Source organism: Protopterus annectens, chromosome 9.part0 (genome assembly GCF_019279795.1).
Source record: "Protopterus annectens isolate FY-2018-M chromosome 9.part0, PAN1.0, whole genome shotgun sequence".
In the NCBI taxonomy this organism is placed as follows: Eukaryota; Metazoa; Chordata; order Ceratodontiformes; family Protopteridae; genus Protopterus; species Protopterus annectens.
Genome location: NC_056743.1, coordinates 1,546,461,613 through 1,546,474,831, shown reverse-complemented (window position 1 = coordinate 1,546,474,831; position 13,219 = coordinate 1,546,461,613).

Here is a 13,219-nt window from a genome sequence, read left to right as displayed (position 1 = left end):
GGCAGCAGTGCTGTAGCTGGTGGAGTGAGGGCAGGTGGATCCTGTGGGACTGACCTATTCTGCTCTGTTGTGGAAAAAACCAAAAAAGATAGAAATTAAAAAAAAGAGAGAGAAAAGGATTGGTGTGAGAAAAAAAAACAGGGATAACATTAGTAACTTCTTATGTGACATACAAAGCATTGATACAATTATTTGACTCTATTCTGTTACCTTTAATTTTAACACTACAAACTCCTAACACATTTCAATACTTTTAAGACTACCCAGTTCATACCACAGGCACACCATAGTAGAGACTGCAGCCACCAATCCTTGATGTGTGCATACATTGCACATATGCATGCCCCAGTTATGCTGATTACAGTTTACAGCAGGTCACCACTGGTATAGAATTATGAAGTTACATTACAATAATGATGACAACCTAACAATATTGTATATTTGAGAAGTGTGGTTTTGAACCCACAACTGATGACTATTCTCTAATATTGTACTGTTATTTTGTCCTTTGGACTACTGCATGCATACTTTCCTTTTACAGTTTAGAGATGCATGCTCACTGTTATTTGACAATATAGGTTCATAGGTTCATAGGTTCATACTAGGCTATCTGCCCTAGGGCATTTATAAGCCTAGCCAGAATGTGTTTGGCTTTCGCCACCCATTTTAAATTTATTTTAATATGCCCTTTTTCGAGGTTAGTATACTGTGCCTCTGTCTAACAGTGACACAGAAGTGATACCCAGGGTAAACCTATGATCTCCCATCCACTCATCAAGATTCCTCTTGAAGAGAGTCAATGAGGGACTCTGCCTAACCTTTTATAGTTGATGTGAGATGTGTATGCTCAGTTTGATACAGTTGTGTTAAATACCACGTAAGTGGTCCTTAACCTTTAACGCTACTACATTAATATAAATTATTATTATTACTATTATTAAAATACTATTTAGACAGTACTGTTCTGATGGATACATACCACATGCTTCTCGTACCCTTAAATGCGCGGCATGGGGCCTGACATTCAAGGCTCACTCCATTGCAGCTATGGAAAAAACAGAAAAATACACCATTATGAATGCCAGTCTTGACTATATTCAGCTTTTAACTCTTACAATTACTCACTGAAATTGATACTTACACATCTGTTGGGTGTTCTCCATACTAAATTGCCTGATTCAATGGTTGAGAGTATCCCACTTCCTCCTCTGGAGGTCATCGAAGTGATGTCTGCATTACTCATCAGTGGAGGGATACCTGTAGCACTGGTCAAAGCCCTGGCAATACTATTCCAGGCTTCAGACTTGTATTCTGAGCCTGACTAGTCCCACTGCAGCAACTGAGGTCCAGGCTCTTTAACTAGGAGTCCAACAAACACATTGGATTCCTGGATACCTCACTTTTGTGCCCAAAAGCACATACCCTCACCAGGAACTCCTGACATGCCTGCCATAGTTCAAGCTCAATCTAGAATGAACATTTCCCTCCAACTGCATTTTATATTTTGGATAGTTTCTCACCTATTGCACATCTCACACTTACTGAGAGCATGCACAGTTTGGTTTTGCAACAACTGAAAACATTGCACATCACTTAGCATTGTTCAAACAGGGTGCACACTGCTGGGCAACATGGTTGCATGATGTTAAGCAATAAGCAACAGTGGCAAGCATTGTAATTTCAAGATTATTTGGTATACTTGCACGTGCAAATGTTCTAGTCAAATGAGCCATGTCTACAGTTCTCCTACACTTACAGCTATTGCCAAATGAATATTGAGTAAACAGTTGTGTATGTTGTACTTCATTGCTATAATCTGCAATTTCACAACAATAAACAAAATTTGCACACCCTGTACCATGTGCACTCTATACCTACACTTAACACCTGCTGCCATGGGATTAGTGACATGATATGCCCTATCTTAGTAGTTATTGTAAAGTTCTCGCTGCGTGTTTGATGTGATAGCCAATAGTCTTAATTGAATGCATCTGGTTTATGTTTGTGGCTGTCTGGATCCTGTCTGCAACCAGGGTGGCCCATTCCTCCAGTTTGTGTACTGCTGTGCTTCACAGAAACCAGGTGAGCAGAGCTAATCATGTTTGTGCTAGTTGGCACATTGCACAAACACTGACCTCAAAAAAATAAAAAATAAAAAACAAAAGGGAGACTGTCCAGAGTCTTGCAGAATGTCCAGATGTTTGCATCATATTTTTGGGCTGTCCCTTGTAAAATGTATGGTTTACTGGGAAATCACTGACGATTGAAGTCAATACATAATTACATACATTTCTGTTTCGTACTTCATATCCGTTAGAAAATGCATGCTAACACAAAATAAATGTATCCCTGTTTTTGTCCCTTTATCCTCCATTAGTTTAGTGTTTGACCAGATTTCTTGCGCTAAAAGGTTGGGTGGTATGATCCACAGTCAGTCTACAGGTTTCACGGCCAGTAACACTGGTGCGAGATGCCAAACCTTGCTTATAAGTGCTGCGCATCATTAATATTCATGGCGCAATGCCACACAATGCTGTACACTGAGCAGTACAATGTACATGAAGGCACTCTGTGTAGGCTCTGAGCGGAACCTACATGGAGTTTATTGAATACCATAGTTAGTCTTTCAACAAGGTTGACATACCTTTAAATTAATATGCATTTCCTTCTGAAAAACCTAATTTCCCACCTGTTTAACAAAGTGCTTATGTGCTTTTTAGGTTTAAATATATAACAGAAAAGTAAATGATTGATATCAATAGTGCAAAACAGTGGGGAATCAAAATCCATATGAGTGTAATCCATAACATACAGATATTCAGTTTCACATATCCTACTGTGCTTAATTCAAAAGTTCATTTAATATTCCATGTTAACAAAGTATTTTTTTGGTATCACCTAAAAACACATATTTGTGTAGATACACACACACACACACACACACACACACACACAAATGCACACACACACACACACACACACACACACACGCACACACGCACACACGCACACACGCACACACGCACACACACACACACACATGCAATTCCAAATGTAATAAGCACTGTTTGTGGTATACATGAAAAGATTGGTAGCCATAGTAAGTGGGAGAGCTAATATTTGACATCTGGTAGCTAGTGGAATATAATCTTTCCTAGCATGGTCACCATAGCCTTCAAGTCTCAGAATGTTTTTACATATATCAGCTCTACTACAAAACTACAGTTTGTTAGCTGTTTTTCATCTCAGCAGCGTATTTCTCTTTTTCCTGCAGTTATGCATTTATGAAGTTAGACAACTAAGTGAGATGGAAAGCAATGATAAAGACATCACTATAAAAATCTATCTGAATATAGCAAGGCCTGCAGTTTCAATGGTAAATTGTATGAGTTTGATTTGCCCAATTTAATGTTGGAAGTTGTGCTCTGTCTTGGGTCTCATAGTAAATCAATTATAGGTAACTCAAAGCACATGACCTGAAATTATAGACATTTACCTTGCTATACTCAAGACAAACCAGTGCTCACAAAATCAATATGCATGTCTACTTAACCAATGGAATGATGTAGAGCCTCTACTTGGATCCTCATTCACTGTTACCACGTTTGCAAAATAATCCACTTAAGAATTGCCAATCAATTAATCCCCATTGATGACCTGCAATATATAAAAAGTTTATCCAAAAAAAAAAACTTAAATAATGTACACTGCAGGGCACTGCAAGGAAGCATCATAACCCTCCACTTACCTGCATTAGTAGTGTCAGTGGTGCAACAGGTAGCACACTTACTTTGGTGTAGAAGGCTGTGGGTTCTATTACTACACCAGGTAGATCTAGTGCAGCATAGGTGGGGTACTGTACTCCTGAGTTTGTCATTCTTTGGATGAGATGTTAAAACAAGGGCCCATCTGCCTGAGTTGATGCTAGCTCAAGTGGATGTCAAAGATCCCACTGCATATATTAAAAGGGGTAGTGGTTAGCCATTAAAAAGACATTATTTGCAATACTATTTACAAACTTACATATTTACAAATGTATACTTTGTACAATTTTCATTCCTTTCCATTACTGTCATACAGTCTTAGATATCCTGTTTTTCATTATTATACTAAACTTATATCTTCAGTATCTTAATTTGAACCCTACTCCTTTTTCCACAACCATCTAATTCTTCTTAAAATTACTGCTAGGCTCCGTTTACCATTAAACATGATTTCATTTAGCCTTTCATTCCAAATGGTCAATGCAACTTAAAGTAATCTTTTAACTATTTTACTAATGCATTCCTTATTTTTATGACTATACTATCCAGTCAGAATCATATGCATATTTATTTCATTTACCGCCTTTATGGTTTCAAAGAACTTTTCTTTACACAATTTTCTTACAATTTCCAAACTGTTATTATTCAGTGTAAGAAAACATGTCCTGTCATTTCTTCTTTACCACAATGGATGAAAACTCTTTCACCAATTTTTTATATGGTATATTTCTTTTACAGGTAATTTATTAATCATTAACCTCATAAAAATCTTGATATTTTACTTGCTTATTATGTCTTGCTTTTTATACTTTTATAGCTTTAATGTTTTCATTCATTAGCTCAACCCAAGGATTAGCATAACAATATTGTATCATGATTTTTTTATACCATACTTTTCTCTTGTTTTCTATTTCAATTATTTTCCATATTTTGTTTTCTTGATAACATCTCATTTCTTCATTCAAACATACTTTTCATCTTTTGAATTTTTTAACATATCCCAATGCCACTCATATTTGTACTTTAGTAAATTTACTACTAACTTTTCATTTTTATCATTTATCCAAAACAAAACTTTATACAAATTCAAAGAAACAGCATAAACAATTGTGTTTATTAATCCTAAACCTTTATCTTCCTTGTCCATATATAAAACTGCTCTCTTCACTGGATTCAGTCTTGAACTCCATATAAAAGAAAAATACTTGTAGTATTTATTTTACATGGATTACTGGCAACATATAGACAGTAACTAAAGATGTAGTCTTCCTAGTATAACTGAATTAATCAAATAAACCTTTTTAGTATATGATAGCTTATAGGTTTTCCAAGAACAGCAAAGCTCCTTTATTCACTATCATATTCCATTGTTCCTCGCTTACATTGTTACCCCTAAATCTTATTCCTAACAGAAAGACTTCTTTCATCATAAAGGATATTCATAGGTTCATAGGTTCATAGGTTTATACTAGGCTATCTGCCCTAAGGCATTTATAAGCCTAGCCCAAATTATTGTGGCTTACGCCACCCCTTATATGAAAAAATACTGTGCCCATTAGTTTGTTGTGCCTCTGTCCAGCAGTGACCCAGAGATGATTCCCGGGGTAAACCTACGATCTCCCATCCACAGGTCTAGATTTCTCTTGAACAGAGTCAGCGAGGTGCTCTGCCTCACATGGACCGGGATTTTATTCCACAGCATAGGGAGTCTCTGAGTGATAAATCTATCCCTCCAGCACGTCCTATTTATATCCGTGCTAAGGTTTAAGTCGCTTGCTCTAGTGGTTTTGGTGGATTTGGATTTTTGAGGTGGAGCATGTCCATTAATTCGGGTTGGACATGGCCTTGTATGTCAGGCACATGTCACCTCTGAGCAGACGGTATGCGACTGAATAGAGCTGGAGTTTCTTCAATCTGGCAGCATATGACAGATTTTGGAGTCCCTTTATCCTTTTGGTGAGGAACTTTTGGGGTCTCTCCAATTGCTGCAGATGTCGGGTGAGATACATCCCGAATGGGGCATTGTACTCGATCATTGGTCTGATAAGTGAAGAGTACAGGGAACAATGACCTCACTAGATCTGGATGTGAATCCCTTCATGATCAGGTGGGCAATGTAGAAGGTCTTTCTAACCACTTTAGCAATGTGAGTGTCAAAAGAAAGGCCACTGTCAACCTGGGTCCCCAGGTCCCTGATAACCTCTTCTGTGCTTAGTGGATTGCCACCTATATGGTAGCTTGGGGTTACCTTGTTTTTCCCGAAGGGTATGACTATACATTTTTTGGCGTTTAACTTCAGGCCATGGCTCTGGCACCAGCTATCTGTTTCCGTGAGTCCCTTCTGAAGGATATCCGTGTCCGATGCACTTTCCACTATGGCGCCCAGTTTGCAGTCATCTGCAAACTTTGTCAGCCAAAGTCCTCCCATGTTGGCCTGTACTTCTGAGAAGTAGATGCCAAACAATAGGGGCCAAGGACCGAGCCCTGTGGGACACCACTTGTGACCGGCTTGGAGTCTGACACAGCGCCAGCAACTCTAACCCTGTGGGTTCTGTCCTTAAGCCAGTTTGCAACCCATCTTGTCACATATGGGTTTACATTTAAGCTGGTAAGTTTTTCTACAATACCCGAGTGGGGTATTGTGTCGAAAGCCTTTGCAAGGTCAAGGTAGGCTGTATGGACTGCCTTTCCCTCATCAATGGCCTTGGTGACTATTTCGAAGAAGTCGACCAAGTTCAAAAGGCATGATCTTCCCTTGACAAAGCCAAACTGGGTCGGGTCCAATGTCTGCAAGTCCCCTATATCTTTGTTTATGAGCTCCATTATGATCGTCTCCATAGCTTTGCAGACTAGACTTGTTAAGCTTATGGGGCGGTAATTACCAGGGTCCGTAGAGGCGCCACCTTTGTGGAGTGGGACCACAGTTGCCGTACGCCACTCCTCCTGTCTTTACTATAGCACCCATTTTGCTTTTTTCTTTATTTAAAGTCATGCCTATTATATTTAAACATTGATGAACATAACATATAATTTATTTCATCCAAACTTTGCTACTTGTAATCAATATATTATCATCTGCATAAATAAACATAAATGGAATTTTTATTCCCTTCATTGGTAATATAAGTAGCACTTTTAATATGCAAATTTCTATCTCTGACTAATACATCCATAATTAATGCAAATAATATACTACACATAAGACATCCCTGAGGTATGCTATTCTTAATCAGTGGGATTCAATAAAGCCAACATGGTGATTTTCCACTGTGTGCGTGTCACGGTGTGAGGTGCACATGGGCATGGACCGTGCAAACAAGGTAAACACTGTGGCATGCTAATTACTGTATAAGCAGCTGAATTGCATAATAATCGACCAAGGCAACATGTTTGAGCTATTTAACAAGCTATAAACCAACCATGTAGATCCCGTGCTGGTGTTTCCCATGAATTCCAAAACTTTTGGAATACAGCCATTGAAAGGAGTCTACACAGGCAGAATAAAAAGTAAATGTGTGAAATTTGTACAGAACTGACCTTAATATGTAACAGTAGGCTGGATGCAACAAAAGGAGAGTAACAATAGCAACATAAAATCTTCTTTTGTGCAATAACACAAATGGAGCTTTGCTCCCCCAAACCACATGAACAGTACACTTGTAAGTAATGTAGACAGAAGTATAAAAGTGTGTGCTAATCAAAATAATTATAAAAACCATTAAACAGACTATTCATAGTTATATGTCAGCATATACAATATGTATCTAATGAAATGCAGGCATATAATCTTAAAATTAGTACTCCTCTGTGTTCAACACATAATTCATCTCCCCTAGCTTCAGTTTCCCTAGCTACACGGTTGCCTTCTGGTGTAGATTCAGGGCTGTCAGCATGATGAAGATGCAAATGAGGTCTGAAGTCCTTAGAATTGGTGAATCCCCCAAAAATTGGATCCGTGTAGGGATGTACACATAGTGCTGGCACTTCCTCAGTGCTTGTGTTTAGTGGATGGCAACCGTGCATGCTTACATCAGGTGGATGTGTCAGGTTAGACTTACAAAGTGTTGCATGTACATCTGTCAAGGTTGGAAATGCAAGTAAGCAGCACACAATTCACAGGTTCTGTTTCATTAACATCCATGTTGAACCTGGTTGACTTTTTTGAGACTGTCACCAAGGCCCAAGATGAGGGAAAATCAGTACTTACAGCTTACCTTGACTTGGCCAAAGCCGTTGACATAATCATCCACTCAGGCATCATCAAAAAGCTAACACAACTTGGTGTAAATCCCTATCTCATCAGGTGGGTGGCCAACTGGTTTACCGATAGGCCCACAAGGTCAAAATAAGTGCCTCCACCTCCGACAGAAGACCTGTCACTAGTGGTGTTCCCCAGGGATCTGTCCTAGGACCCCAACTGTTTGGCGTCTACTTCTCAGAGGTCCAGGCAAAGATAAATGGCCTGTAGCTGACCGAGTTTGTGGATTACTTTAAGTTGGATGCTATCATCGACTCCCCAAATGATGTTAACATACTACAAAAGGGTCTCACAGTAACAAATGACTGGTGTCAAATTCACGGCCTTAAGTTAAATACAAAAAAATGTATTATCATACCATTCGGCAAAACATGGCCCCTACTGATTACCACATCAATGGCAACCCCCTAAGCACACAACCTGTAGTGAGAGACCTGGGAATACAGGCTGACAACAAACTTACATTCAACCATCATTTAGTGGCAGTGGTCAGAAAAGCCTTTTATTCAGTTCATCACATAAGTAAAGGGATTGCATTCAGAAAAAAGGAGGTTTTTACCTCTCTATACTCCTCCCTCTTTAGGCCTATAATTGAGTACAACTACCCATTTGGTATGAGGTTTCCAAACACCTGCACCAGCTGGAAAGGCCACAGAAATAGCTTGCAAAGATAATCCATGGCCTCCAACACCTGTCCTATGTGGACAGGCTGAAATCACTATCACTCTACTCGGTATCATACAGATTGCTCAGAGGTGATCTGTGTCTCACCTACAAGGCAGTCTTGGACCCTGCCCTACTAGAAGTGCTCCATATCCATAAGTCTAACTCCTCGAGCATTACCCACTCAAAAGGCCTAAATCTAATATGTGACATTAACAAAACCTGATGGAGAGACAGGTTTGTCTCCCAGAGGCTGCCCCTTCTCTGGAATAGACTTTCCATACACGTCAAACAGAGTATGTCGCAGACCCTCTTCAAGAGCAACCTTGACGAATGGATAGGCAACCACAAATTTGTCCCAGGGGGTCCATCTGTGTCCCTCTTTGACAGGGTCAACAGTTGCTGACTGACGTTTCTTTTTTTGGGGATAAACTCTTGGCTAGGCTTGTAAGGGCCCCAGGGCTATTAGCCTAGTAACCTCCTATGATCCTATGCTCCTATGATCCAACTTCCTCTACATTTGTGTGCAAATTGTGTTTTCTCTGTCAGTTTTTTATTATTATTTTATTATTTTTTTGGCCATTGTTTGCAGGATGCAGCACTTAGTGCAATCATGGGCAATGGAGGAATAAAGTAAGGTTTGGCTACGCTTTTCTTGTTTGTGTGGGCTTGCGTGATGGGCAAAAGGGAGACTGTAAGATTGACTAGTACATAAGGGAATGTCATGCAACTCTTCCAGTGACAGCATTGCTAAATTTGGACAATCAGTATTGAGTCTATGGAATACATCTGCTACTTAACTGACTCTGTGGCAGCAGGTGTTAATGCAATGATGCATTCTTTTTTGGGCCAGATGGTACTGGGTTTGAATACAGCTGTATCTAATACTTTTAACTACTTTTGTTTTACAGTTGGTGCATGTTGCGTGCAATGTGCACCATCATGCATTAATCCATTAAAGAAAAGAAATGGGGAAGGTAGGACAGTAGTGAAATGAGGATGCTAAAGTCTGACAGTTAGCACTGAGTCTGTGGAAAACACCTGTTACTTAATTGACTCTGTGGTGGCATGTGCAGTTCATGCAGTAATACATTCCCTTTTGGGGCCAGATGGTACTGGGTTTGAATAAAACTGAATCTAACACTTTTAAGTATTTTTGTATTACCATTGTTTTGCATTGATGCTTAAAGAAAAGAAATGAGGAAGATAGGACAGTGGTGAAATGGGGAGCAAGCAGGGGGAGAACAAAGGGAAAGCAATACAGGAATGTGCAGGAGGGAGGCAGGAATGAGGCATAGCTATCAGCAGTTAAAAACTGATAATATATGCAGTATAGTAGCTGAATTTGGACTGTCACCTCCAGAGAGAGGGGTGACCATAACACAATCATGATGTATAGCCAACTGGACCGAATCAAAAATGTCAAGAAGATACATGTGCAAAATGGAAGGCTATGTATGGCATGAGTTTTTTTTTTTTTTTTTGTGGGACAGGTGCCCATTTTGTTTTTGTTTTTTTCTGGAGAGAGAAAGAGGAATGTTGGGGAAGGGATGTAGATATCTCTGGGTCTGGTAAGTTGGGTAGGTGAGGAAGTAATTGCAGACAGACAAGACAAACAAGACAAGACATAGGGATGGTGATGGACACAAAAGGTCGGTGGACACCATGAATGGGGTGAGGGTGGGGACATCCAGGACCAATGGACATCAAGTTGGTTGACAGTGAGACTCAAGTCCATACCCACATGACTGTCATCACTGTCATCTCACTCTGCCACTGGTTGGAGCACTCAGCATCTCCTCCTCCTACTGATCCTATGTAAAATAAGGGAGAGCAGACCTTCCATCCAGTGTAGGCATGCACCAACAGTGCAGCACACAACACTACACACCATCCCTGGCAGTTCAGACCGGGTGATAAACTCACCACCCTGCCACTGCTCCCAGAGGGAACCACTGGCCTATGTTCTGGGGCAGAAATACCTGAGGGGGGAAGGTAGTGCTGAGGAATTAGAGGTGGTGCTGCCAGGTCAGTTCCCAGACATGCTGGACAATTGTGCTAGGACCAGTGGAGTGGGGGCAAGTGGATCCTGTAGGGCAGGCCTACCCCACTGTGCTGTAGAGCATTTCATGATGTTGTACACATGGATAAAATGGACACATTTTGATGACACATATAATAAAACAACAACAAAAAATGGAGATAAGGGTTGGGGTGAGAAAAAAAGAGATACGATTGGTACCTTCATATGTAACATACAATGCATTAATACTAGTATTTGACTCTATTATCTTAACCTTTACTCTTAAGACTACCACGCCTTAACAGATAACTTATTACTTTTAAGACTAGCAGCTCCTAACAGATGCACACTATATTACAGATTGCACCAAGTACTCCTTTACATGTGCATATATTGCACATACAGTAGAGTCAATTATCTGAATGTCAATTATCCAAAACATCAGTTATCTGAACACAGCCTTCCAAAGTTTTCAGTCAGGAAAAATCATAAAGTTTGAATATGTAAATATTGTACATACTCATTTATGCGTGTTTTTTGAGTTTATAGCCCACTTGTGTGTGAAAAATATTCTTTATTGTCCACTAGAATCACTGAATCATTGAAAAGTGTATTCCATGCGTGCAGAGAAAAACAAGATTTTAGAAGTTTTTCTTATTTGGTTTAATTATATGTTTGATTAGCCAAACAGTTTGATTATCCAAATTACTCTAGGTCCTAATTGGTTTGGATAATCGACTCTCCATTGTATGTATGTTTCAATTATCCAGATTACAGTTTGCAACAGGGCATGTGTTCTACTGGTATAGAGCTTTTACTTCAAATTTATTTATTATTTATTTTTTATTTTACATTTGTTTACTGGGAAAGTCTGACTGGACACAGGTCCTTTTTCAGCAGAGGCCCGGGGAGAAAAGCTCCACATATAACAATATTCAGATTAAGTTACAAATCTTGACAAATTTTCACAATCTGTTACAAACATTGACAAATTGATTGACAGTAGACAAGTTGGTGAACATCACTTGGGATGAAAATATATATCAGCAGTCAAGTTGGTGAATATGAGCTATGTGATGTTACAAATGAGTAATACATATATTATACGATATCATTTGAATATAAAACAGTATACATAAAATTACTATTTATGTACAGCTCATCAGAAATCAAAAGTTGAAAAAAGAAATTAGTTGGTTTGATTAAAAAGTCATGATGAAGTAGTGAAAAGAGGGGAAAGAAGGGAGGAGGAGAGAATGAGTTAGAAGGATTATTGAGGAAGTCAGCGGTGATAATAGTTGGATAGCAAGTGTTGGTGGAGAGGAGTTAGAGAGAGAATAGTAGGGATTTTAAGAAGTTGTCTGGGTGTATCACAGTTAAAGAGACAAGAATTCAGTAGATGTGATTTTAGGGCTGTTTTGATGGAGGTAGTAGAAGCTATGGTTAAGATATTGGGGGGGGGGGGCTGTTCCATTGTTTAGCAATAATATTGCTGCAGAGGGATGCACCTGCAGAGTTATAGCCTTTAGATACTTGTAGTACGGGTTTGTGGTTGGATTTCAGGCCTCTTGTTTTGGTGTATGGGTGTAGTATGTTCCGAAGGGAAGGGGTTTTGTCAGGGTAGTAAAGCAGGTTGTGGGCTAGTATGAGTTGATTATATAGCAGGAGATGAGGAAGTTTAAGCCAGTTAAGCTGTCTGAGAGGAATGCAGTGGTGTGTTCTAAAAGGAGAATTAGCTGTGAATGTGGCTATTTTATTATAGCAAGCTTGCATCTTGGATAGGTCTGATTTTCTAATATTGGTGAGGATTGGGGGGGCATAGAGCAGGGTAGAGATGATATGAGTATGAACTATAGTGGCTCTAGTGCTATCTGTTAGGAATTGTTTTTTTTTTTTTATATAGGAGATCTAGCCTTTTGTGTACTTTTTTAATAGTTAGGGATATATGTATGTTGAATGTCATGTTGCTGTCAATTTCTACTCCCAGCAGTTTGGCGTGGTTGACTGGAGACATGACTGTATTGTTACTAGAGATGATGTTAAATGTTGGACTTTGTGTTGAGTACTGCGGGGGTGGAAAGATAAGGAGCTTAGTTTTGTTGGGATTTAATATTAGCTGCAAGTCTGTAAGCCAGTTTTCTGCAGAGAAAAAGGAGGCTTGTGTTAGTTGTTGCAGTTCATGGAGGGAGGAAGAAGCACAGATAAGTGTGGAGTCATACTCATAGTGGATGACTGAAGCCTGAAGTGTGGCTGTATGAAGTTTGTTGGTAAATAAAGAAAACAGCTGAGGTCCAAGGATGGAATCCTGTGGGACTCCTAGCGAGACTGGTAGTAGAGGTGAGAGTTCTATTTGCCATCTGACAGCCTGCTGTCTGTAGAGGTGAGAGTTCTATTTGCCATCTGACAGCCAGCTGTCTGTCAGTTAAGTAGCTCCTGAACCAGGAGATAGTTGGGTAGCTAAAATTTAGTTCTGAAAGAGTGGTGATTAGGTTGTCATGATTGACCATGTCA